The 26913-nt window shown below is 47.7% G+C and overlaps 1 protein-coding gene, 2 long non-coding RNA genes and 2 other non-coding genes across 28 annotated transcripts in view; 4 read left to right on the top strand and 1 right to left on the bottom strand.

Moving 5' to 3' along the window:
- The first annotated feature begins 1970 nt into the window (after positions 1–1970).
- LOC147360256 (uncharacterized) lies at positions 1971–18592 on the top strand. Of its 11 annotated transcripts, none has more exons than XR_015139054.1 (7): positions 1971–2087; positions 3973–4153; positions 4522–4654; positions 4837–4904; positions 6034–6106; positions 7406–7584; positions 7671–8068. It is a non-coding gene; the product is annotated as an uncharacterized LOC147360256 (long non-coding RNA). The 11 variants fall into 11 exon arrangements; XR_015139051.1 differs by having other exon boundaries at positions 4778–4904; XR_015139058.1 differs by lacking the exons at positions 3973–4153; positions 7671–8068 and adding an exon at positions 18137–18265.
- Positions 3346–3480, top strand: LOC147360258 (small nucleolar RNA SNORA71). Its single transcript, XR_015140109.1, has one exon. It is a non-coding gene; the product is annotated as a small nucleolar RNA SNORA71 (small nucleolar RNA).
- On the bottom strand, positions 4860–22574 carry LOC147360255 (uncharacterized). 2 transcript variants are annotated; one of them, XR_015139063.1, is made up of 3 exons: positions 22449–22574; positions 17563–17647; positions 4860–4970 (listed from the first exon to the last, which is right to left on the bottom strand). It is a non-coding gene; the product is annotated as an uncharacterized LOC147360255 (long non-coding RNA). The 2 variants fall into 2 exon arrangements; XR_015139062.1 differs by lacking the exon at positions 4860–4970 and adding an exon at positions 14082–16486.
- LOC147360257 (small nucleolar RNA SNORA71) lies at positions 6630–6763 on the top strand. The gene has a single exon (XR_015140108.1). It is a non-coding gene; the product is annotated as a small nucleolar RNA SNORA71 (small nucleolar RNA).
- The window catches only part of RALGAPB (Ral GTPase activating protein non-catalytic subunit beta), a 93680-nt gene continuing 89318 nt past the window's right edge, over positions 22552–26913 (top strand). For 4 of the 13 annotated variants that reach the window (XR_015139048.1, XM_086331879.1, XM_086331874.1 and 1 more), the window contains exon 1: positions 22552–22989. The gene's annotated coding sequence lies outside the window, so the exon portion shown is untranslated. The remainder of the gene's footprint in view (positions 22990–26913) is intronic. The other 9 variants (XM_086331880.1, XM_086331877.1, XM_086331873.1 and 6 more) reach the window with 6 other exon arrangements.

The following is a 26913-nucleotide window of genomic DNA, read 5'->3' as shown; positions in this document are numbered from 1 at the left end:
CCATTCTAATCCCTAAATGGTGGGCCCTTCTAATGAAGACTCTTGGGAATATCTTTTTTTGCCCCTCCCATGCTGCACAGCATGTGGGATCTTAGCTCCCCAACCAGGGATTGAACCTTGGTCCCTGCATTAGGAAACTTGGAGTCTTAACCACTGGACCACCAGAGTAGTCCCTGGAAATATCTTTAAAGAGAAACACTTGGGGGGAATTTTCCCACAAGCTTCATGACGACAAGCGGAAGATATTAATAACTAAACCTGTGACAGTGTAACCCATGAATGTCCACTAGAATAAGAGAAAGGTTTGCAAGTAGAGGGACCTTCTGACAAATGCAATCCTTAACTCCACAATCTTGAAACTCTCAATTCTCAGTTACTTTCTAGACCAAAGGACAGGCACTTCCACCTTTCTGTAGCTGGGGGAAGAGTCACGCATCTGGGAGGTGTCTCATCGGTGGGTTGGGAGGTACTGACCGTGCAGAGATGCCCAGGTGTTGAGCATGCATACCTTGCTTGGCATGCTTGGCCAAGACCCTGCTCCTGTCTGGGTGAACTCACTGGGCAGGCAGGCCATAACAAGGGATACAGTGGGTGGAGGGTGGGTAACAACAGTGAAAGGAAGAGGAGTCGAAAGGTAGTCGAATCTGAGCTGGGTCTTTTGTCTGCCTGTTATCACTGACCAAGCCTGGTTCTACCTGAGATTTACCAATATATTTTTAGGATGTTTACATTCCTAAATAAATTAACCTATACTTTATTTTTTCTTTTATTGACCTTTTCTAATTTGGGAATTATGTGAACTTAGAACGGTTTTCTCTTTTTCTCTTATCCAGGAGGCTGTAAAATATTGTAAAGCTTTGTAGAACTTACTTATTAAGACACTTGGTTATGATGTTTTCTTTGTGGGAAGACTTAACTACTGATTCAATTGCTTACAGTGTTATGAAATTATTTGGGTTTTCTATTTTTTCCTTAAGACAATTCTGTTAAATATTTTCCAGAAAAGTGCTCATTTTACCTAAGTTTAAAATTTTACAAGCAAAAAATCAAATTGTTCTCTCATTTTTTACTTTCTGCTCTGACTGTACCAACTTACTCATTGCTAAAATTGGCTCTGTTGCTCTACATATGATTATGCTCATTTTCTGCTATTTTAGTTTCTGCTCTTGTTGTTTTATTGATTTTCACTTTGTTTAGATCCTTTCAATTGTCCTTTTTCTCATTTTTTAAGCCCTCAGGAGCCAGGAGCTGACTGAGATACATGGAATTTTTCTTACACTTTGGAATCTAGTGAGCCCCTCTCGCATTGCAACACTGAAAATTTCTGTTTCTTCTCTTGCATCAATATTTAAAGATCATGCAATGAGATGCCTCATCCAGTTTCTAACTTCTTCACGTCCCAGCACATGCATCCATTCCCCTATCCTTACCCCAACATCAGCTTTTTAGTCTTTCTCTTCCTCCCTTTTCTGAACATCTTCCCATTTCCCTCTTCTGTTTGAGTCCTTCAGAACCCAGTAAGGCACACCTCCACCGTGAAGCCATCTTAATTTGGAAATTGGTTGAAGTATGATTCTACTCATAGCCCCACAACTAGCCTCCAAGCTCTTTAGGATCCACAGTCTCTCACACTCGAGATGCAAAATTAAGGAAGAAAGTATAGTTTCCCCAGCTTCAGCCCCACACACACTTTGTCAGAAGGCACGACACCATAATTGACGTTCCCAGCAAGACTGAATTCAATAGGAAGAGTGAATGCCACAGAAAATCAGAGAGAAAGAATAGACAGCTCAAAACTACAGACGTCCTAACCATTTAACAGTCGGATGGATGGTTGGGGAGATCAAAGAATGCTTGAATATTTGGCGGGTCAGTTTCAACTCCGATCCACTAGGGGGCGCGAAGAGACTGCTAGCGCGGGGTCCATCCGGGGATTCGCCGCTCTAGGCCCTAGCTCGTCTCTCAACTGCAGTTCCGCCAGCGCTCGACAGATGGAGGGTGGGTCCTGTCTCCGAGTCGCCGGGAACCGTCCAGCATCTTCTCACGTCGTCCAGTTTGACCTGCAGCCGACATTCCTGGCGCCCCGGGTGAGTCACTGCAGGACCTTGCTGCCCCGGAACCCCCGCAGGCCTCTAAGGTTCTCCGTCCCCCCTGCCCCCGACAGGAGGGTAAACTGAGGCCCGTGGGGTCGGGGAGTGCAGGTCAGCTCCAAGCCCAGGCCCACTCTTGGTTCTGAGGCGGTTCCCTCCGCTGCATGTGGACCTCTCTGCACTCGTGTTCTTGACAAAGGGGCCTCGGGTCACCGCACCACCGGCCAGCGCCGTTTTGGAGCGTCGGGTCCCGGGACTCGCCCGGTGGGGAGACTTGGGCCCACCGACGGCGAGAAGCGGGTCCGGGGATGCGTGGGCCCAAGGTCTCGGAGGGAGGTTCGTGCGGAGCCGGTGTGAACCGCACCCGCGCTGCGCCAGAGGCCCCCCGATCACATCCCATCACCTCCGACTCCAACGTTTCATCCCCTGAAGCCGCTTGTCGGTTGCCGGGCAAATATCTTCGTGACCATTAGCCCATTTCTCCTCGGTTAACTTCTAAGGTAAAAGTGTTCAAACTTCCACTTTAACTGAGGACGCCCCCAGGGCTCTAGAAGAGCAGAGTCTGGCTTCCTGGGCCCCTGCTTCGCACTGAAGGCCTTCCCCTCTCTTTGCCGGGCCAGGCCCTGCGCAGCCTCCTCCCCTCCTGCAGGGCCCTGACCCGCACTGCCTGCCGCGCCCCCCCCACCACCCCCACCCCGGGTCCAGGGACTGAGCTGTCCCCTGGGGCAGTGCTGGAGCTGTGGCCTTCCTGCCCTACTGCAGAGGGGGTGGTTCCTGGGCTTGAGGGTTCTGGGACCTGCCTTGCAAAGCTCTTGTGCAGGGGGATGGGGGTGGGTTTGGGGGCCAGAAAGGCCTGAGTTCGGATCCTGAGTCAGCCCGTCATTAGCCGGGGAACCTGGGGTGAGTTCCTTTATTCTCCTGAGCTTTCCTTTCCTTCAAGGGGGAAAATGGCAATCACTCCGGAAGGGCAGAGGCCTGGTCTGTGTTCTTTTTATTTGAACTCACAGTACTTGGCATGTAGTGGGTGCTCAGTTGGTATTTGTGGGGTGGATGAGTAATTGAGGCTTTTTTTTTTTTTTTTAACCAGAAGTTGGTCTCCCCTGGCTTCTTTTGATGGGGGGCGGTGGAACCTTTTCAGGAAGTGAGGCTAGTGCCTGGGGTCCTGGGCCTGGCTGGGCAGCTTTCCCCTGCCTGGGTGGAGAGCCGGCTGCTAACCCGGGCTCCTCTGCCTGATTCCCCGTCTGCCCTTCTCTGCCCCTGCATTCGAAAGTGATCGTGGGCTGCCGGTGCCTTAGTCATTTATAGCGCAGGGAGAGGAATTGCTGAAAGCGTTTTCCCTGTGTTTGGAGGGTTCACTCCTGTCCCTTCTGAACTCTGGAGCTGTCACACACTGTCTCCCTCCTACTGCCTTTTTAGATCTGCCTCCTGGCACCTGGTGTGAAGCTTACTAAGCGCTCCCTATGCCAGGCTCAGTGCTAGTTGCTGAGAAGCTTTTAACTCATTGTTGACCAGGGGATGTTTTCAGGAAACTAATGTCTGGTGCCAGTGATTTGTTATGGAAGTGATATTGATACATTGGTGGTCAAAAATGTTTGGGTAAAAAAAATGTATTAATAATAAGTCTCTGGTCAGTAATGTGTTTTAAAAAAAAAAAGGGAAGATAAAGCAGGGGCTGTTTCTTAGAAGCTGGGGCTGGTTGTGGAGCCACTGGGTAATTTTCACCAGGAGCTTCCCTCTAGAAAGCCAGGTCTACCTCCCCTCTTCCCCGTTTCCAGGTCCTTAGTCCAGCTTGTGGTCTAGAGAGTGGTGAGGACACTAATCATACTTCATGGGAATCATGGGTTTTCTTGTCTTTTCTGCCTCTCTCTGCTCCGATCTCAAGGTCAGTATCTGAGTGTCATCTGCTCAGTGCCTGGCAGGTGTCTGGTGCTCAGCAGCTGTGGAACAATTGCCCAGCAGGAGAGGACAGGACAGACACATCCCAGTGAGGTGGCGTGGCCCATCATGTCATGGAGAATCAGAGAAAGACTGCTTGTGGCCAGCCAGCCCGGGGAGAGGTGGAGGTACTTCCTGTGTTTTCTTTTCTTGGAGTTGTTCTTCCTGTTGACCAGTATTTACCCACTGGAGGTTCCTTGGCGTGAGACGGAGCCCAGTCTACTAAGGGAGAGTTTCCCCGTGACCTGTGGTTATGGTGGCAGGAGCTAGAACAGTAATGCCCTTGGACAGGGCTTACATAACAGGACTCACAGAAGTAATGCAGTTGGACGGGCTTAACCAGACACCAGACCCCACCCCTGCAGGAGGCCTGGGGCGCCTCTACCTCCTCACACACACCCCCACCCCCTAACCCCCACCCCCTGCCCAGGCCAGGCATGGCCTGTCAGGTGCCACACACTCGCAAACCTGTCCTGGACCTTCTCTTTCTATTCAGGATCCAGCTTCCAGACTCTGTACAGAGTCATCTGAGTTTGCACAAAAGATGATCTGAAAAGCCGTTTCTGTGTCAGATGCAGATGAGCTGTTGTCCTATGTGGAGTAATGAACTTCTGTCCTGGGAATAAAAGGTGTGGCTCGTGGGTTGGGAACACAGCCCACATTTGTGAAGCAGCCAGTGTCTCCGAGAACCCAGGTGCTCTGCCTGGGTTCCAGGACACGTGGTGACCGGGTGGCATCCATCTGGGTTCCAGGACACGTGGTGACCGGGTGGCATCTAGGTTGCTCATCCAGGGCTTCTTGATCGTTGCAGAGGAAGCAGCACAGTGCACAGGGGTCCCTGAGTGGTGTCCCCATCCTGTCAAGAGACAGCTGGCCCAGGTGAGTCCTGTTCCCTGGAGATCTGGAGCTTTGCCCCCCACAAGGTGCATGAGGTCCCCGTGTGGTCTGGGAAGAGATAGAAGAGAGACAAGGGTGACTTGGTCCTCGCACTCAGCTTCACCCTCTCAGGGTCTTTGAGGAACCACCCAGTTCCTCTTTGTGTGCTTGGTCCTGAGAGCCTTGGGGAGCCCTTCCTCAGATTGTCACTTTGGCAGCAGAATGTGTAGAGCAGGGAAAGGATTCTGACATGTCCACCTGTACTCGTGTGTCACTTCTCTGTCTCCTCCTGACTCTGGGACCTTCTCCTGTCTCTGGTTTCATCCTCCAGAAAGCAGGACTGCAGTGAGGCTATTTGTCTCCGGCTCACGTCATCCCTGGCTGTTACAACCTAAGACCTCCGTCACTTTTCTTTCAGAGGTGTCCTCCCTTTGTCTGTCCCTTCTGGGCCATGTGGAAGGCTTTTTAGCAGGACTAGAAGCAGATACTGGGTTCTCATGCTCAACTCGGCTGACTGCTCTGAGCCTCTGCCACTGGCCTCCTTTTTCAGTAAGCCCTCTGTCCTTTGCTGCTGCTGCACTTGGAAGTGATGCTGGGCTGCCCGTGGCTTGCTTATTGGTAGTGCAGACAGAGGAAACGCAGTAGGGCTGTCTCGCACCCTCGCTCCCTAGTTCTGGGAGATTTCTACACTTCTGTGTCTCTTCTGCCCACCCCTTGGGCCTCCAGGGCCTCAGGTCTGTTGGGGTGTGTTAGTGTCATTGCTGGGGTGTGTCCTTCTGGCTCCTACTGTTGGGAAACAGGCTCCTTTGATGTGTTGCTTCAGTTGCTGTCAGTCGGCCATGGCACATTCCCATAAATCTGGCGATGACATCCTTTTCTGCCTGTCCCTGATCAATTACACATCCATCGGCATTGGCACCCTGCCACAGAGCATCCACTGTCTCCTTCTTCAGAGTTAACTATTGTTTTTTGTGTGAAGAAATAGCATGTCTTTTCAGGAAATAACAACAGCCGACACTTGGGGGATGTTTACTGTCTGGTAACTCTAGTGCTAAGCCCTTTCCTGGTGCCTTTGCCCTCCTGTGAGCAGGGGCAAGTCGAGTGCTCACCCTTTGCTTCTGGTCTGTTCCAGACAAGTCCACTGCATGCAGAGGCGTCATGGAAGCTGTCATGTCAGGAGCATTCTAGACCGTGCTGTCCTTGAGGTAAGATCTCTGGTCCATTCTCTATAGAGTGTTGGGTCCTCCCACACAGTGGTCGTATGTGTGTCCCCAGGGGCTTTGGGTGAAGATGTAGGGGAGCTGAGAGGTGGAATGAAGGCAGCATCCACGAGTCCCCAGGTCCACTCACCACCCCAGCCCCAGGCAGCCTGGGTCACATCTGGCGCATCACTGTCTTCAGCGGCTGCTGCAGGATGGCACCTCTCGAGTCCCATTAGGGCACTGAGAGTTATGGGGTATCTGCCCTCCTCCCCGGAGTGTGGGCAGAAGCACGTGAACCTGGGCGCTAGAGATTCCGCCCCTGGGCTTGAGTCTCCTTTGACCGCCGTCTCAGTCAGCATCCTATTCAGAACCTTGTTTCCATCATTTGAAAAACCACAGCTACGTTGGAGGTGACTCTGTGGTGCCTAAGACCACGTGAGTCCTGTAACCTCCAGTTGTAGTATTTTCCCAGTGCTTCTGCCCTGTGTTGGCCTTCTCTTCCCAGAGTGCTCTCTGCCCCGTATGCACCTGCATTCAAAAGAGACCATGGGCTGTCCGTGCTCTGGTCGTTGACAATGCAGGGAGAGAAGTTGTGGAAAGCAATTTCCCGAGTTTGGAGGGTCCGCACCTGTCCCTTTCAAATGCTGGCGCTTTCCCACACCTCTGCTCCTTTCCAGCCCGAGCTTCCCCCTCAGGCGCTGGGGGCTCCTTTGTGATGGGCACTGATGTCTCAGCATGGCCCCCTGTTACCAGAGCCAGGCCATGTCCGTGTCAGGCTTCAAGATGTTAGGGGGTGTAAGGAGCCAGGCTGCATTACGCATAATGAACATGAGTGATGTCGGGGGGTGTTCGGGGACTGCTGTAAGATTGTCAAGGGGAGCAGCTGTTTGGAGGAGGTGGTGGACCGGCCTTGGAAGGACTGAGACGTGATAGACCCCAGGAGGGACTTCGGGGGGAGGGGAGGAACATGAGGATGATCTGAGGCCAGGGTGAGTGTGCGCACCTGGGAGTCAGGTGTGCAGGCAGGTAATGAAGGTGTGGGGGGAGGGCTGCTGGGCCTTGGTGGTCCCCCTCTGACATACAGTGTGGGTGGACCGAGTCGGAGGAGCTCCTGAGAGCAGGCTCTCCAGCCATCTCTCTGCCAGTTCCTACATTTGCTCGGTTGCCCTCAGAAGGTGCATTTTTTAAAAGACAGTGTTCCTTTTGATTCTTCTCTGGGAGCTTTGGGATTTCCTTTTTGAGCTGAGTTTGGTGTGAAAAAAGCTGCAGCGCATCCCTGACTATTTGGGGGCATTCTCACAGATGTTGGCTTGAAGAAAGGCAAGGTAACATCGGAGAGCAAACCCTTGTCGTGACCTCCTGCCCTGTTGACCTCCCCATCATGCTGGGGGTGCTGCCTTGGAGGACACCTCGGGGATGGGAACGCTGGCCTCTCAGGATGGTGACCCGGGTTCCAGCTTCCCTGGAGGAGCCTCCTCATGGTGAGTTACTGCCAAGGGGCTAAGTCGGCCTCTGTTTCTGAGACAGACGTTGCAAGCTGCCAGCCTCATCTGATTTCCTCCTTTAGGTTGTTCTGGGTCTGATCACAGCCACTGGCGTAGCAGACTGAAGAGGGGTGTTGCTGCATGACCACCGCCAGACCTTCTTCTCCTGTTGCCTCAGCACAGTATGGAAGGGCTTGGCCCCATGTGACCAGGTCAGGGGCCTGGCTAAGGCCTGAGACCTTGGGACCTTGGGATTCACAGCTGGAGACCTTCAGCTGGCTCTGCCCCTGCCCCCTAGCAGGTGCCACAGGGCACAGCAGACCCAGAAGACTGGTTTCCTTCCATCTGGACCAGGTCCTCCAGTGGCCTCCATGTCCCCCTCTCTGCTCCTGGTGTAACTTTTAGAGCCAGGAGTTCCTGTTGGAGGCGTCTCTGCTGGGCATCTTGTCCTCTCACCCACTTCAATAAATCTTGAAACAGCCCTGCCGCTTGTTTCTTTTGTTTCCTTTAATCCCTGCCTCTGTGTGCACAGCTGGGTGGAGAGACCGTGGGTCACAGGGGCAGGTCTTCCAGTTTTCACTCACTGAGGCTTTCTGCTTCACACACTCCTGAGGCCTGACCTGAGGATGGGATGTAGAATTGCAAATTGCCATGGGTTTAACCCGTCCCAAGTGCTCTGGGGGCTCAGGTTTCGGAGAGAAGGGAGCTGTTAGAATTGTTGGCAGAGGAACGTTTGCACCAGGGCTTTGGAAGAGACTATGAGGGTGGGCTGGACATAGAGAGAGTCAGGCACTGAAGTCCTCCCGGAGGGCAGGAGAGCCCTGGGGTGGAAGTACATGTGGTGAATTTAGGGAGACGGTTTTGAGCAGGGGTAGAAGAGGGGTACAGTAGGAATGGCTGCCTCGGGAGGACTCTGGGGGCGTGGTGGGCAAAGGCCAGGTGTTGGGCTTATATAAGAGTTCACGGCTAGTCAAAAATCCAGAGTTAGTCAAAAATCCAAATTGCGACTTCCTGGCGGTCCAGTGGTTAAGACCATGCTTGCACAGGTTCGATCCCTGGTCAGGGAGCTAGGATCCCATGTGTCATGCAGTGTAGCCAAAACAAAAAAAAAAAAACGGACATGTTTTTGACCATTCACCTTGTTCACTTTCAAATTATAAATGATGCTCACCCCAACCCAGCCTTTTAGGTCTGCCCTCCCCTGCCTTCTGCCACCCTTGCCCACCTGACCCTCAGCCCCAGGAGAGGTCTCCCACTGTCCAGGGAAGACACCTGGGGCCCCCTCATGGCCCATGGTCTGTGTCCACCCTCATCTCACACATCACAGTCCAGAAGCACCACAGGCCCAGCCATGCTACCACATAATGTTGCTGACCACGCCGCCACTTTCCCAGCCTGTGTACACGCCTGGAAACCCCCTTTCATTTCAGATGCTTGCCTGACTCAGCTTGTGTCACTTCCTGCAGGAAGCCTTCACTGGCTAAACCACCACCCAGCCTGGATTCCCTGCCCTTCCTTTCATTCACATCAAGTGTCAGTTTTGTGCACAGTGGGCTTCTCAGTTTCAACCCCTGGGTCAGGAAGATCCCCTGGAGAAGGAAATGGCTTCCATTCACATAAAGGGTCAATTTGGGGCAGGCCTAATTCTAGGAATCAGTAAATGGAAGAAGGCAGAAGAGCAAAAAACCCCTGACTTTATGGTGCTTCCATTTTAGAGAACAGAGATAGACCATAAAGTATTGAAATGTGTAGTGTGCTAGAAAAAGGACTGTCGTGTCGTCGTGAAGTCGCTCAATCGTGCCCGACTCTGCGACCCCACGGACTGTAGCCTACCAGGCTCCTCCCTCCATGGGATTCTCCAGGCAAGAGTACTGGAGTGGGTTGCCATTTCCTTCTCCAGGGAATCTTCCCAACCCAGAGATTGAACCCGGGTCTCCTGCATTCCAGGCAGACGCTTTACAAATTGAGCAGAGAACTAAGACAGGAAGCCTGAGGGCAAGTAGGGGGTGTGGCCTTCTGAATCTGGAGATGGGGAAGGCCTCCCCTAGGAGGTGTGGTTTGAGCAGAGTGAGTGGCTTTCACCTCTGGGTGTTCATAGCAACCTGTGCACCAGCTGTCACAGCATGGACTGGGGCTGGGAGGCATCTTTCCTCTGGGATTCAGGCCCGGGGAACTGCAAGACTAAGGCTAATTAGCAACATCTGCCATGTGCTGAGGGGTGGCGGCCGAATCAAGTTGGGGTTAGCTAGTCGGAGCAGGCAATGCCAACCCACTCCAGTACTCTTGCCTGGAAAATCCCATGGATGGAGGAGCCTGGTAGGCTGCAGTCCATGGGGTCCCTAAGAGTCGGGCATGACTGAGCAACTTCACTTTCACTTTTCACTTTCATGCATTGGAGAAGGAAATGGCAACCCACTCCAGTATTCGTGCCTGGAGAATGAATCCCAGGGACAGAGGAGCCTAGTGGGCTGCTGTTTATGGGGTCGCACAGAGTCAGACACAACTGAAGCAACTTAGTAGCAGCAGTCAGACCAGGCTGTGTGCATCTTGAGGGCAGGTTCTCCACTGTCAGCTCTGTGGTCCCTTCGCCCCACCCCCCATCCACAGCTCAGCAGACTCGGTGCTATCACTCAAGGACAGGCCTAACCTATGACCTGGTCAGAGAACTAAGATCCCATGTGCCATGCAGTGTAGCAAAAAAAAAAGGGACACGTTTTTGACCATTCACTTGTTCTCTTTCAAACTGATGCTCACCCCAACCCAGCCTCTTAGGTCTGCCCTAGGTTGAGGACCAAGAGCAGTGCTAACCAAGCCAGGCATGTTTTCCTTTTGAGCTGAGTGTGTCATGCGTGCGTGCTCACTCTTTTGCAACCCTGTGGACTGTAGCCCACCAGGCTCCTCTGTCCGTGGGATTTTTCTAGGCAAGAATACTGGAGTAGGCAGCCGTTTCTTACTCCAGGGGATCTTCCCAACCCAGAGATCGAACCTGCATCTCTTGTGTCTCCTGCATTGGTGGGTAGATTCTTCACCACTGCGCCACCTGAGTGGTCAAGAACCTGAGTAATTGCTTGCAGGAACAAAACCAGGAAGAGATGGAGGATTTAAGTCCCTTTAACAGCAGAGTCTAAGACTTCCCTGGTGGTCTAGTGTTGTAAGAACCCACCTTGCAGTGCATAGGACTTGGGCTCAATCCCTGAGCTGGGAAGAGTCCACATGCTGTAGAGCAGCTAGGCCCACGTGTCCCAACTATTGAGCCCACGTGTCCCAACTACTGAGCCCACGTGCCCTGGAGCCCATGCCCTGCAACAAGAGAAACCACTGCCATGAAGAGCCCTTGCACTGCGAAGTAGAAAAAGTCTGTGTGCAGCAATGAAGACCCAGCGCAGCCAAGAATAAAATAGAGCCCAGAGGTGCAGAGAGCTGAGCTCCTGTTGTAGGCAAGAGAGCCATTTCTGGAATTCTTACAGGGACAGGATGAGATTCCAATTTCCAAGCCACGTTCATGTTCCACAAGGGCCTGGCTCTGGAGTCAGAGCAGCACTCAGACTCGATAGGAGGCCTGAGGTTCAGCTTTCCCTGAATTTTAACAAGGTGTGATTGGTTATGTGACCAAAATTCCCATCTTCCTTTTCTTTCTAAGAGCCCTTACATTCACCATCACTGTGCCGTTAAATGAGTCTCTGCTGATAGCAGCCTATAGTGTGTTACAAGCATAGTGGCTGACACAGGTGAGGAGCTCAATGTATATTTAATGAAGGATGAAGCCAGTGGTGGCCTGAACCATGGGTACAAGGAATAGTTCACTGAGGCCCCTCTGTTTCTGTGACTACAACTGCCATGTCACCAGGATACCTAATTCCACCCACATGAGGAAGAAACCTAAGGAAACCATTAAGAGCCTGTTGAATTCTTTTTTTTTTTTCGGCTGTGCCCTGCACCATTCGAGATCTTAGTTCCCTGACCAGGGATCAAACCTGTGATCCCTGCAGTGGAAGCACAGTCGTAACCACTGGATCGCCAGGGAAGTCCCAAGAGCCTGTTGAACTCTGATGTTGTCCCTTAATTGTCGTGGGGCCTGGAGCACATTATTTTGCCTCCTTGAATCTGAGTTTCTGGCTCTGTCGTTTGACCATTATAAGGACCTACCACAAATAGTAACGATGAAATAAGATGATGCGTGCTAAAGGCATAACACAGTACCTACCTAACACTGAGTGCTCTGTACACATCAGCTGTTTTTGATGAGTATGTCTAGCTTTCTGATAGTTAAAAATGAATAACAAATATAAAATGTCATTATGATAGACTCATCTGTTTATATGACACCATGAATACTTACTTCTGTGCAGATCTGCAGGCATCCCAGTGGGGCTGGTGTTAATCATCCCTACCATGGAATGAACTTTTATTAAATTCCATGTGCTGTACTAAGTGAGCCTGTGTATATAATTACTTCACTTAATCTTCACAACCACCCAGTGAGGTAGACTTAATTATCCTCCATTTTATAAATGAGGAAACCGAAGCTCAGAGAAATGAAGGGATCTGTCTCCCTTCCAATGAGCAGCCCAGCTGGTTTCCATCTCCTAGTGTATGAAATAGTGAAAAATGTTGCAGGCTGATTTCATAAATAGCACAAGCATACGAGGTTGTCAGATGCTTGTTTGTGCTGGAAAACTGGAAATTAGGATATTTTACTATTCCCTCCATCTGTTTCAAATTATTGCCTATTATCCAGTCTTCCTAAAATATTCCACATTCAAACCACCAGTCTTGAGGACTGAACTTGTGAACCTGACACATACAGAGACGACGGGCATGTTTCAGCCAACGCCAAAATACCGTGTGCATCTCATCAGGGTTGTGTCTGAAGCAGGATTCGTCCTGGGTTTTCCAAGCTTGAGGAAACCTTTGCAGGGTATGATTGAAGTGACCCAAGAACCAGGATTAGGGTCAAGAAGAGCCATGAGGGCCTTCCCTGGTGATCCAGTGGTTAAGAACCCACCTTACAATACAGGAGAAGCAGGCTCTATCCCTGGTCCAGGGACTAAGATCCCACATACCTCGGAGCAACTAAGCTCTGAGTGCTGCAACCACTGAGGCTGTACATTCTGGATGACTAGAGTCCCTGCACCACCATGCAGATCCCACATGATGCAATTAAAATCCTGCATGCTGCAACTAAGACCCGGTGCAGCCAAATAAATAAACAGTTTTTAAAAATACAACTAAAGTAAAGGTTATTTTTAAAAAAATAAAGAAGAGCCATGATCCTATCAGCAAGAAGCAGAGACATGACTTTGCCAACAAAGGTCTGTCTAGTCAAAGCTATGGTTTTTCCAGTAGTCATGTATGGATGTGAGAGTTGGACTATAAAGAAAGCTTAGCGACGCAGAACAGATGCTTTTGAACTGTGGTGTTGGAGAAGACTCTTGAGAGTCCCTTGGACTGCAAGGAGATCCAACCAGTCCATCCTAAAGGAAATCAGTCCTGAATATTCACTGGAAGGACTGATGCTGAAGCTGAAACTCCAATACTTTGATCACCTGATACAAAGAACTGACTCAATTTGGAAAGACCCTGATGCTGGGAAAGATTGAAGGCGGGAGGAGAAGGGGACGACAGAGGATGAGATGGTTGGATAGCATCACTGACTCAATGGACATGAGTTTGAGTAAACTCCGGGAGTTGGTGATGGACAGGGAGGCCTGGCATGCTGCAGGCGTGGGGTCGCAAAGAGTCGGACACAACTGAGCAACTGAACTGAATTAAACTGACCAGAGGCCCTTGTGAAGCCACTGGTGGGAGTTATACATAGTAGAATCAAGCTGGGAGAATGGAGAGCTAGGAGAATGAAGCTTCATTTGTCCCTGTAAGAAAGCTGAGAATCAGAATACAAGGATCAATAAGAAAGTTTCTGCCCTCAAGGCTTCCCTGGTGGCTCCGTGGTAAAGAATCCATCTGCCAATGCAGGAGACGCGGGTTCCATCCCTAATCTAGGAAGGCTCTACATGCCATGGAGCAACTAAGCCTGAGTGCCTCAACTGTTCAGCCTGTGCTCTAGAGCCCAAGAGCTGTAACTGCTGAAGCGCACGAGTGCCCTGGAGCCTGTGCTCTGCAAAAAGAGATGCTATTGCAATGAGAAGCCCACATACCACAACTAGAGAGTAGCCCACAAAGCAACAAAGACTCAGTACACCCAAAAATAAACAAAATTATATATATATATATAAAAAGTGTCTGCGCTCCCAGGGATCATATACAGCTCTAAATTCTATTTCTAGGTATTTATGCAACAGTCACTGTGTGCGGGTCTGGCTCTAAGATGTGCACAGAAACCTTGAACAAAGCTGAGGAGGGGCTTCATGGAGTGTTCGGTCTAGAACATCACTGCCAAGAGAAACCCACACATGTAATTGACAATTTTCCAAAAAATAAAATAAAATAAAAATTTCCTAGGCACTGCATTAAAGAAATAAAAAGCAGATGAAATAATTTTAGTGATAGATTTTATTTCATCCACTACATCAAAAAATACTGTCATTCCAACAATATAATCAAGGTTAAAAAATGATTGAGATGTTTTCTATTTTTTCCCAAACTCAGTCTTGGAAATCTGGTGTGCATGTTACGCTTATAGCACCTCTGGATTATGCTTATAGCACATGTGGCTGGTGACTGCAGCACAGATCTAGATGATGAGCGGCACATGCCTCCTTTACTGGAAGACTGCTGCATCTTGTAGGGGCTTAAAAGAAGCTGCTCCAGCCTGGGTTCGCCATCCTCTGGTATCCCTCTTCCTTATCTAGTCAGAGTAGGGCCAGGTATATATCAGGTGTGCCTGATCGAATCCCTGAGGCATGTTCCTGAACTTTCCTGAGGCAGGATGCCAGGTTCTGTAGTGCTAGCCCAGCATAAGCCCCGCCTCCTAGAGTTAATCTCAGTGTGCCCAGAATGCATCATTCAGTCAGTTACCACTTGTTAATTGAGCACCTACTAACTGCCAGCCTCTGTGCTAAGTAAGCACTGGGAACACACACCAGTGAACATAGATAGCTGACAGCTCACAGTCCCACCACGATAAACAAGTAACCCACAAATGAAGAAACCATTAAAAACTAAGACGGACTTTCCTGGTTGTCCAGTGGCTAAGACTCCAAGCTCCCAATATAGGGGCCCAGGTTCAACCCCTGGTCCAGGGAACTAGACCCCACACTGCCACAACTAAAGATCCTGCATGCCACAACTAAGACCTGGCACAGCCAAATAAATAATTAAAAAAAAAAAGATCACTAACTTGGGAAACAATGAAAAAAAAGAACAAACTGTAAGAAATGCTATGGAGGGCAAATGACAGGTGCTGTGAGTCTAAACAGGGATACCTGATCTCTTAGGGGTCAGAGAAGTTCTCTTGGAGGAAGTAGAATTAACTGGGCAGAGGAGTGGTCTACGTGCAAAAGCAGTGTCAGGGATGCTGGGAGGTGCTCTAACATGGCCAGTGTGGAGGGTGAGCACCACAGAGGTTTAGTGCAGCAGCCCAGAGTGGATGGGAGAGCCCTGGCTTCAGAGTCACACAGACCTGGTGCAACTCAGCCAGAAACTTGGGTGACAAGTTTCAACCTGTCTGGGCCCCAGTTACCTCCTTTAGAAGGACATGCATGCTTGCTCAGTCGCTTCAGCTGTGTCCAACTCCCTGCGACCCCATGGACGGTAGCCCACCAGGCTCCTCTGTCCATGGGATTTTCTTGGCAAGAATACTGGCATGGGTTGCCAGGCCCTCCTCCAGGGGATCTTTCTGACCTAAGGATCAAACCCATGTCTCTTGGGTATCCTGAATTGCAGGCGATTCTTTACTGCTGAACCACAGGGGGAAGCCCTTAGGGGGATGTGGTGAAGATTAAACAGAGTGATGTATGAAAACTCTTGGTATACCAGCTGCCCTGCCTCATTAAATTATTGACCCTTGTTATTATTTATTGAAGGGTCTTCTGCACTATATCAAGAAGATGGCCAAGTTTTGTGTTTGTTTCCTTGTCTTGGGGACTTTGACAGGAAGACGTCCTGGAGAAGGAAATAGCAACCCACTCCAGTATTCTTGCCTGGAAAATTCCCTGGATAGAAGAGCCTGGCAGGATATAGCCCATGGAGTTGCAAAGAGTCAGACATGACTGACCATGTACACATGCATCGCAATGGGGACTTTGGAGTTGAAGGTTCTAAATTAAAAGTGTTTGGAGAAGTAGAGGCAGAGCTCCCCCCTTTAATTTTTTCCTGACTTTATTTTTACTAGAAAATTTGAATGATATGATTAATAGGCTTGACTTTTTAAAATGAACATTTTATTGGGTTGACCAAAAAGTTCATTCAGGTTTTTTCATAAAAAATTATGGGAAATTTTTTCCCATAATTTTCCCATAATTTCCCATTATGGGAAAACCTGAATGAACTTTTTGGTCAACCCAATGTTTTTGAGTAGTTTTAGATTTGCAGAGAAGTTTAAAACCTAGTACAGGGAGTTTCCACGTATCCTTTACTGAGGTGTTCCTAATAAGCACATTTGTCAAAATTAAGAACTTAATATTGGTATTAAATACCATTAACTGAACTCCAAGCTCAACTTGGTTATCCCCAGTTTTCCCACTCATATCCACTTTCTGTTGTTGTTGTTGTTCAGTCACTCGGTCATGTCCAACTCTTCGCAAGCCCATGGACTGCAGCACACCAGGCGTCCCTGTCCTTTCACCATCTCCTGGAGCTTGCTCAAACTCATGTTCATTGAATCAGTGATGCCGTCCAACCATCTCATCCTCTGTCGTCCCCCTCTCCTCCTGCCCTCAATCTTTCCCAGGATGAGGGTCTTTTCCACTAAGTCGCCTCTTCGCATCAGGTGGCCAAAGTACTAGGATCCAATCCAGAATACCACATTATATTTAGTCATTATTTTTTCTTTATTTTCCTTAACCTCTAATCTGAAAGAGTTTCTCAGTCTTTCCTTATTTTTCATGGCCTTGACTTTTTGAAGAGTGTTGGTAAAAGTATTTTGTAAGAATGTCTCTCAGTTTGGATTTTTCTGATGTTTCCTCATGATTAGACTGGAGTTATGGGTTTTGGGAAAGAGTATCACAGAAGTGAAATGCCACTCTCATCATGTCATATCAGAGAGTACATGACATCAACATGCTTTATCACCTTGATAACTTGGTTAAAGTGGTTGCTGCCAGACATCCCCACTATATTTCCCTATCCATACTCTAGTCTTTGGAATATAGGCTTAATTTTGATAGATATTTTAGAAAACATATTTAGAAATCTATGCTCAACAATGAGAGTTTATCTCTTTCTCAAGCACATTTGGAATATTTACAACTATTGACCACCTTATCTGCTGCAAAGCAAGTCTCAGATACCAATGCATCAGAAGCACACAGATTACAATATGTGACTACAACATAAAGACACAAAAGCAAAACTTCAGGACTTCCCTGGTGGCTGAGTGGTAAGGAGTTGTAAGGCTTACCAATGCAGGAGACATGGATTCCATCCCTGGTCTGGGAAGATTCCACATGCCGTGGAATGGCTGAGCCCATGCACTACACAACTACTGAGCCTATGCTCTAGAGCCCAGGAACCGCAACTACTGAGCCCACGCATCCTAGAACCTGTGCTCCATAACAAGAGAAACCACCACAGTGAGAAGCCCGAGCACCGCAGCTAGAGAAAAGGCCATGCAGCCACAAAAACCCAGCACAGCCAAAACAAATAAATAAGTAAAATTAAAGAACAATACCTTAAAAAAAAAAAAAACACAAAACTTTAGACAACGCTTAGACTTGAACCATAATGAAAATACTATATACAAAACTTGTGGAATGCAGCTAAATCAGTACGTAAGGAGAAGTTTATAACTGCAAATGACTTCATTGAGAACTTCTCTCCAGTAAAGGGAACACGTGACTCAGCACACAGGAGACTTACCTGCACTGTGGACAGGAGTGTGGACAGGAGTTCAGAGGGTTTCTCCCCAGTGTTCTGGTCTTGGGCACTCCACCAGGACTTTAGCCTGGAGAACCACGACAGAATCAGAACCACAGTAAAACACTGAGATTGGATAGCCTACCACGTCCGAAAAGTGGAGGTACAGAACAGATTCTTTTCAATTTTACAGAGAAAAGGGATGAGATGTGTTCCCTATCGTAGCTTTGTGAAGTAAGCTGGCCTTGTGGTTTCTGTCAGAGGTGTTAAGGGAAACCAGGGTTTATGTTATACTTGATTTAGATCCGCTAAAGACATTGCTTTGTTGGGAGCAAGCAATTTATCATTTAAAAGAAGCTGTCCTTTCCAAATCCAAGACAGACAACTTCCCAGTAGTGAAAAAAGTCACACAAGAATACAGGTTTAACCTCTTTTTAAAATAAAAATTTCTGAGTAATGAAGTTTGCTCTGATGTCACAGGTGTTGCCAGTAAGTGCTACCTTTTTTCAGAATGTGCCGCCTCCTTATAAACATCAGACCACTTCTAATAGACCCTCTGCGAACTCTGCTCTCACAGGTTTAGCTGTGTTCTACTTGAGGCAAGTCAAGACTGGGAAATACAAAGCTTCATGGAGACATCAGTGGGAAGAGTGCATTGGCATTGCAGAGCAACATCTCAGAAGTCTGCAGAGGAGACAGGCAAGGCTGCTTTTGCCAAAGGGAGTGAGGTGACCATGTCGGGGGCCAGCTGGGCAAGAGACTGCAGAACACACAGAGTTAAGGCCATCTACTGCCCTTCTCTTCACTGCTCTGGCTGCAGTAGGTCAGAGAGGCAGTGTGGTCTCAACAGAGCTGTGCAAGCCAATGCCTGGGCCCAGGCTTGCAGCTCAAGCATCTGCGGGGACTGCTGGTAGCTCAGAATCTGAAACCCAGCCTGGTTTCAAAGGGAGTGAGAATCATCAAAATCAGCATGTTAAAACCATTTTGGCAGCCCAATCTTTCACAAATTCATGAAAAAATTACTGCACCAGATACCAAGAGTGGGGTCCTTGCCAGGCTGCCCACTTGGAACCACAGCTGGCTATAAGGCTCATGACATGAGTCCTGGAGTATCTCAGGGCATCTGGTCAACCCACACATATGTGAGGGAATGGTGGGGGGTAAGACACAGGGTCGAAGAGTTCTTCAAAGAGAAGAAATGGAGAATGAGACCCACAGGGGATGGATGTGGTCTGGGACTGCTTAGTCCTGCTTGGATGACACTTTTGGCTCTGGTCAGTCCCAACTACTGGAGGGAGCCTTAGAAAATTTCAAGTTAGAAATTTCTGGCTAACAGGCCCCTCATGGGGACTGGTCTAATTGGGGCACCTGACCAAGATGGTGTTATTGGCCTAAGAAAGGTACTTAGAAAATTTTGAGGAATACCATTCCAAAATGAAGTACTGCTTGAAGCACAGGATCTGGGGCAGGGTACCTCTTGCTGTGCTAAATCGCTTCAGTCATGTCCAACTCTTTGTGACCCTATAAACTAGAGACCTCCAGACTCCTCTGTCCATGGGGATTCTCCAGGCAAAAATACTGGAGTGGGTTGCCATGCCCTCCTCCAGGGAATCTTCCCAACCCAGGGATTGAACCCGTGTCTCCCATGGCTCTTGCATTGCAGGCAGATTCTTTACCGCTGAGCCACCAGGGAAGCCTGGGGACTTCTTACCCAGGTCTAATAACGGTTACTACCACTACCAATGGATATTATTCATTAAGACTTTAACAGTCCAGCAAGAAAGTGGGTTCAGTGCTGAGCCAATGAATTTTCCACCCACTCATCTATCCATCCAATAAATGGTCACTGACCACCAACGCTGTGTCAGTATTATATTAGGTTCAGGAGAAATAGAAGTGGGTCTTCTCAACCATTATCTACACCAAGCAAGTTCTACTCAACTAAAAAAAGAAAAAAAGGAAAAAAGAAAAAATTGGCTACAGACAACATACTTCTCATACATCTGTTCAGTTAACAACTTTTCTCAATTATGGCTCTTGAAAACTGTCCCAGTTACTATGATTCCATACAATTTACCCTAAAACTTAGTGGTTTAAGACAATGACAATATTTATTTTGCTCATGAATCTGCTGTTTGGGCTGAGGTTATCGTCTTTGTTCTGCTTGGTTTTAGGTGGGCTGGCTTGAAGCCTGGGGACTGGAATCATCTGAAGGCTTCCTCATTCACGTCTGGCCATTGATCTTGTCAGCTGAAACATTCTCAAGTTGTCAGCTGAAACATCTCCATATGCTCTCTTCCTGTGGTCTGAGCTTCCTCCCAATATGGTGACTGGGTTCTGGGGGTGAGCATTGCAAAAGAGGGTAAGCCAGGTGGAAGCTGTATCCTCTTTATGACCTAGCCCCAGAAGTCACAAAGCATTGCTGCTGCTGCTGCTGCTAAGTCACTTCAGTCGTGTCCGACTCTGTGCGACCCCACAGACGGCAGCCCATCAGGCTCCTCTGTCCCTGGGATTCTCCAGGCAAGAACACTGGAGTGGGTTGCCATTTCCTTCTCCAATGCATGAAAGTGATAGTGAAGTCGCTCAGTCATGCCCAACTCTTAGCGACCCCATGGACTGCAGCCTAGCAGGCTCCTCCGTCCATGGGATTTTCCAGGCAAGAACACTGGAGTGGGTTGCCATTGCCTTCTTCGAACAAAGCATTACTTCTGCCCTATTGGCCAGAACAGTCACAGCTGCCAACCAGACTCAAGGGGAGGGAGTATGGATCCCATCTCTCAGTGGGAAGATGTTGGTTACATTGTAAGAAGTACTGGGGGATAGACAATGTATATTGGTGTCATCAATTTAGGAAAAAAGTCTGCCAGGAAAGTTGATGTTACTGTTCCATTTCAGTTTCAGACAATAATTCCCCACTTTATTCTACTTTTATAGTTAGAATTTACAACGGAGAACCAATCTATTTTGGAGAATCCAAATTTTTTCCTATATAGCATTTCACGTCTCTTCAGTCTATTGTGTATGCATACTTTTCCCCATTTCAAAGTGTTCTGATATTTAGTCTTCATTTTCCCTCAAGGTGCTTTGTGTGTGTTATAATTTTATTTTTATGTTGGTTTAAGAGAAACCCTCAAAGTTTTTTTTAGAAACTGATAATGAAAAGGTGCAGAAATATCATCTTTAAAGAATGACTCATGTGCATCTTTCCTCCACCTCCCCTGCCCCCACCTAATACTAAATCGTATCTTCTTGGTCAGTGTATTAGTCCTTATACCTTACATTTTATGTAAAAGTCATATTAGTCCCTATACCTTACATTTTATGTAGAAATCATATTCTTAAGATTATTTATTGCTTATGATTTTTGTTTGCATTGTTTCATTGCTATATTTTTTGTTTAAAATATTTAGGTGTCTCGAGTTGGAATTAAACATATTTTTTCCCATCAAAATTAATGGAAATATAATGTTTTTCATTTATCAGCTTTTCACTTAAAGGCAGAATTTGCAGGAATGAATTAAAGTCACCAGGTAGGAGACAGATTATTTTTCATCATCTCCCTAAAAGCTCTGACAGGTTCCCAGTCGTCTGTGTCTGTCATTTTCCCAGTTTCTATCATCCGTCGCTCTTCTAATTTGTCACCTCCATTATTAGCCCCTTACCTGTCTGTTATATTACAGGACTTCCGTATTTCTTATGTTAGGAATGAGTCTGATTGAAAGTAAGAGATAACTAAAAAAAATTGTGATCTAAAGAAGAATCTCCCCCTGCCCCCCATTGACTCCCCCATAAAACAGGAAGGCAGTCCAGGGTTTGTGCAGCTGCTTGAGTATGTCCTAAACCAGTCTTCTTTTGTTCTTCTGTTTCACATTCCCTAGCACAATCCTCCTCGCGGTGCCAAGATGACCGCAGTACCTCCAGGTGTTGTGCCTCAGTTTCAAGCATGAATTAGGGGAAGGGTGAAGCTCACAAACTTCTCCCAAGAGTTCCTTTTTATTCTGAAAAGGAAGTTCTTCCTTGAGACTTCTACCTATATCTTATTGGCCAGAACTTTGTCTTACTGCCACTCCCAACTGCAAAGGAAGTTGGGAAGTGTGTGCTTTGCTTTCCAGCCTCTGTAGTTTAGAAAAGCAAGTTTAAGTGGTTGGAATAAATATTGAGAGCCTCTCATCATATTTGCCACACGGTGTTTAATTGAAATGTATAGCTATGATCCACAAAGTGACCTAGATTTAGCTCTCCTCTAGCTACTTTCATGTGTGTACAAAATCTTAAACACTCTTCTCTTTTCTTTCCATGAGGATACCAATTCCTTTGTCACTCTTTGCTCCATGGTCTCTTCTGAAGGTAAGGAGGAGGAGTCAGCATCTTCTATGCTCCCTTCTGCTCTTTGCAGATAGTGACTGCAGCGCTATTACCCTGATCCCTTCCTCTCTGAATATCAAGGACAATCTCAAGGCCAGGTTCTCCCTCCTCTTCTCTCTCAGCCCAAGTTTCCTCTTCTACACCCCCAAGGCACTTGAGCTGTATCTCTCTAATGGCATTTATCATTTTCTTCATTGAAGCTGAAACCAAACGATTGGAAGTGGTACTGTTTATGAAACGTGTGGTGCATTGTAGGTGCTCAAACTGGTATCTCTTGCTATTACTACTACAGTTAATAACGTTTTATTGCCTTTATCAGACTCAGATCCTTAATGACAGGCTCTGAAGTTGATGTCTGATTCATCTTGGTAACTCACATCTGGCCTGGAATTGTGCATTGCTCATAATGCTATAAGGGGGCGGAGGGTAAAGGCCACATTTCAAAAGAAGGGTGCTGTAATGGTGGGACGTGAGAAATTCCTGGAACCTGAGTAGGAGCTAGAAACTTGCAGAGAAGACCTTACTTCGTTCGCATCAAAAACAGGCAGAGTTCCGACTGATTCGTACGGACGCAGGTGGACCGCCTCCACGCCTGTATTGCGATGAGATACGAGTATCCGTCACTCCACTCCTGCTCTTCTTGATCCGGAAAAGAAGGAGGGACTATGTCCCGCGCGCGGCGATCTGGGATAGCTGCGCACGCGCAGCTTCCGGCTCCGTGTCTTGGGAATTATTTGACGCCGCCGTCTGGGACCTGCACAAGTCTCTGATCAGGCGCGCTGCGCACGCGCGGTGGCCCAGTCGGCTCGGGGAGTTATTTGACGCTGCCGCCCCTGGCAGTCGGAAGTTGCCTGAGCAGATCCCAGCCGGCCGGCCCGACTGGCCTTCGTCGTCCCCGGGCGCCGTGGGAGAGTCGCTGACTGGTGGACAGAACGCCCGCCTGAGGACAGCCGGCCAGGGCAGCGAAAGCGCCGGTCCTATGGCGCGGGTGGCGTGAGGCGGAAGGCCGAGTGCGGCCGGCGGCGGCGCCCACCCCAGCGATGCGGGCCCCGCCCGTCGCCTCAGGTAACCGGGCGGGCCTCCAGGTCTCGGCCAGACCCTCCCCTCTTCTCCCCTCAGGCTGGTCCAAGGATGGCTAAGCCTTGTTTCTCGGTCCCGGAGGCTCTGAGGGCCCGGCCTTCGGAAGCGCATCTCATTTTGCGGGCGGGGGGGACCCACGGGGTCCGGGGGAGCTTGGCCCTGGAGTCGGTGGCCTCTGTCGGATCTGCTCAAACCCTGGGTGGTCCTTGAGAGCTGCCCTGGCCGGGAGAAGCTCTTTCCTGGCAGCCTGGGGGAGGGGGCGGGTCTGGAGCGGAGCTAGACAACTCCGGCGAAGAATCTGGTCCAGCAGCAAGGTTGGTCGAGTGGCTGCCGCCCTGTGGGAACGATGCTGCCCATTGCACGGTGACTCTCGAGGAGGAAGAGTTAATAATGAAGATGAACATCTAGCCCTTGTTTAGCGCTTACTATACGCCGGGCGTTGTGCCAGGCCATTACGTTCACCCCATCCAACTTCACAACAACCCGGTAAGGGAGGATTATTATCCCCATCTTCCTGATGAGGCAACTGAGGCCCTTAATGGTTAGGTGACGTCTATGCCCAAGGTCACAGAGCTGGTAAATTTGACTCCAGATCCAAGTTCTTAACTATTAGGTCAGTGGCTCTCCAACTTCGCTGTACGTAAAAATGACCTGGAACATCTTTTAAAGATTTCTGATGCACGGGTAACAGAGCCAGGCCAATTAAATCAGGGTGTCTGGGAGTGGAGCTGGCGGGCGGGGGGCGGGGACGACGCCAGACAGTATTTCTTAAAGATCTCCGCCATGAATTCAGTGTGCAGCAAAGTTTGGGAACTGCTAGATAATTTTGCATCTCAAGAAAACGTTTCAGTGTTTCTCCAGTTTAAGTGTGTAGGAGAACCTTATGGGACTTTTTTTTTTTAAACTCTGGTTCCACCCGCAGATAATCTTTTCATTAGGCTCACTGCACCTTGTGAAAGCTTACTGGGGGTGGGAAGTAACTTTCTGTGCAGGATTTCCGAGTCAGCTGGACCTTGTAAAGTGTGTGCATCTCATGCGAAACTGTTACCTTGCAATTTTCCTAGATACACAGTACTCACGGATATAGTGTCTCTGATCTCAGGGTCTTGTTTGCATATGTTGTTCTTTGCCTAGACTGTCCTCTTGGGTTTCTCCCTGCGCCACCCAAACACACACACTTCTGCTCTTTCTTACACACGTGCACGGAGCCTTTTCTTCCTATCTTTGGCTGCATAACTCCCAGAGTTTTTAACCTTCAGGATCCCTCTCTGTGACTCTTCCCTCCCAACCCCTCACTCCCAACAACCTTGGGTCTTTCCTATCTGCTCCTTAGCATGATCCTAATGAAATTTACCAATGATCTTTCTGTGCCATATTTCTCTTTCTTCTGCTAAGATTGTGAGCGACTTGAACCATCTTTTCTCATCTCTGTACTCCGCCCAGTGCTTTGACATACAGACTCAACAAAGGTTTTACTGAATGGAATGTTTGAGTCCCTTTTATGCCACATATTGCATGCGGCAAACAGATCCTTCTCTATTTCCATTTTTGCAAAAGGTGTTTGGTAGTTCTTAGTCTACAGAGTTTTGCTCTTTTTTGCTTGAAAAAACTCTAGTTAGGTTAATTAGTGTCCCCAAGTTGAATAAACACGTTGCATTCTTAGCACTTGAATTGCACTAAGTTGCACACTTAGCACTTAGTGACACACTCAAAAGGACTATGTGCAGTCAACATTGGTTGATTTTTAATATCTAGTTTTATCACAAGCAGATACAATCAGTTCTGTAGTGGAAACCTTTTTATTGCTCTTAGACGTTTGTCTGTGTTCCCCGCTGAACACTATACTGTCCAAACACTACATTTAGTTACCATCCACTCAGTGTAATTGGGCTTCCTTGGTGGCTCAGAGGGTAAAGAGTCTGCCTGCAATGCAGGAGACCCGGGTTCGATCCCTGGGTCGAGAAGATCCTCTGGAGAAGGGAATGGCTACCCACTCCAATATTCTTGCCTGGAAAAATCCCATGAATAGAGGAGTCTGGCAGGCTACATCCCATGGGTTCACAGAGTTGGGCACCACTGAGCAACTTAATACTTTAAAATGTTACTACCTTGTTGGCACTTGGTAAATACTAATAGATGGAAGTGCCGTTGGTAGTTCATCCTATTACTGGGAGGGAGAATTTAAGAAATACTTAACAAAGATTAAAACCTTGATGTCAGAAGAATTGATAAAGTTAGTATGTATTTATTACAGAATGCCTGAACTGCTATTGTCCAACATATTTACAAATTATAAAGGAAGGCAGTCTGGTAATTCAGATTATATTTGTACTTGGCTAGTCTTAAAACCATGTAAGGTTTATACAAGTGAGTATGTGTGTGAAGGTCATTATGAAGAGGTTTTTTGACAGTAAAGATTTTTTTATTGCAGTTAAATATGGTGAAGTATATGGACTGAATAAAAAGCACATTTCATGGAATGGCACTCTTTACATTATACAGATTATTATAGAAAGATTTTCTTGGTTCAGTTTTGTATTGTTTGCTCAAATTTTAGGCTAAGGCTAATGTAGAAACTGATGGAATAATTTATGTTACATTCAGACACTCAAGAAACTTGCCCTGTTTCTCTGATCAGATATGGCAGAGTATCCCATTCTGGCCTTAGGACATGGAAGAAACTCAATCTTTAAGCTTCAGGTTTAAGTCTCTAGGTGATCCCCAAGAAAAGGTGAAAAACTACACAGACTCAGTTAAAGACCAAAGGTGACTAATCATGAGAGCCTGAGGACTAGAAATGATTCTTTTAAATATGAGGTACCCATCGGTGTTAGCAGATGTGTTGCCTGACATCTGTAAAGACCTTTCAGATAGGTCTGTTTCAGATAGAATACATTATTTTCTTTGGTGCAAGCTGATTAAGAGTTTTAGAATTAAGGTACATGGAGTTTAAGTCTAAGTTTTTATAGATGAAGAAAATAGGTAACTTGCTCAGGACTACATGGTTGGCTGTAGCACATCCAAGACTAGAATGCAGGTCTTCTTGCTCTGGATACAGTATCCCCTTCCACCCTCACACCTCTCATATGAGAGGATGTCATGTTTCTGTGTGTGTGTGTGTGTGTGTGTGTGTGTGTGTTGGGGGAAGTGGACAGAGTAGTGTGCTATGTTTGAGATACTAAGTTAGATGAATAGTGAGTGCTTTTCATCGTATGACATGTACTTTGCTGTATAAACTGGGGATGTTACGATAAATAAGACACAGCTCCTTTCCTTCAGGAATCTATAGCCTAATAAGGGTTGTAATAAAAGTGTAGTATCTAAGGCAGCTTTGCCAAATAGAAATTTCTGGAACTGTTCTATATCTGCACTGTCCAATATGGTAGCCATTAGCCACATGTAATATGTGAAATGTAACTAGTGTAACTGAACTGAATTTGTAATTTAATTCAAATTTAAGTAACATGTAGTTATGGTTACTGTATTAGAGCAAGTGTGAGGCATAAAAGATGAGCATGAGCACTGTGGTGGTGGTGGGGACAGACAGAGTATTCTTTTGTGGGGGGTAGGCTAGCAAAAACTACCTGTTATCACTTTTCGGAAGGAATGCAGGCAGAACTTGTCTCTCTTTCTTGTAATTCAGGCATTTTATAGGATCCCTAACAGTTAGAATCTGGTGCACAGGTGAATGCATTCCTTTTTGGCCAAGGTTGATTGATATTTGCCATGGGGGTCAATAGGACTACAACAGAAATATGAAATATGTTCTTTTTGTCTTTGTTAGTTATAAAAGTTCTATGCGTGACCTTGAACACATGTATGTGCCTTAAGATCCAGCATTTATTTACTCAGTTCATTTATCCAGTGTTTCGGCACCCTATACCCTATTTTTCCTTAGAGAAACAAAGC

This window comes from Bos grunniens, chromosome 13 (genome assembly GCF_055505025.1).
Source record: "Bos grunniens cultivar Pamir isolate PY7600 chromosome 13, Bosgru_T2T1.0, whole genome shotgun sequence".
Lineage (NCBI taxonomy): Eukaryota > Metazoa > Chordata > Mammalia > Artiodactyla > Bovidae > Bos > Bos grunniens.
Note: the sequence above shows the minus strand (reverse complement) of the source record. Positions and strands in the feature narration are given on the sequence as shown.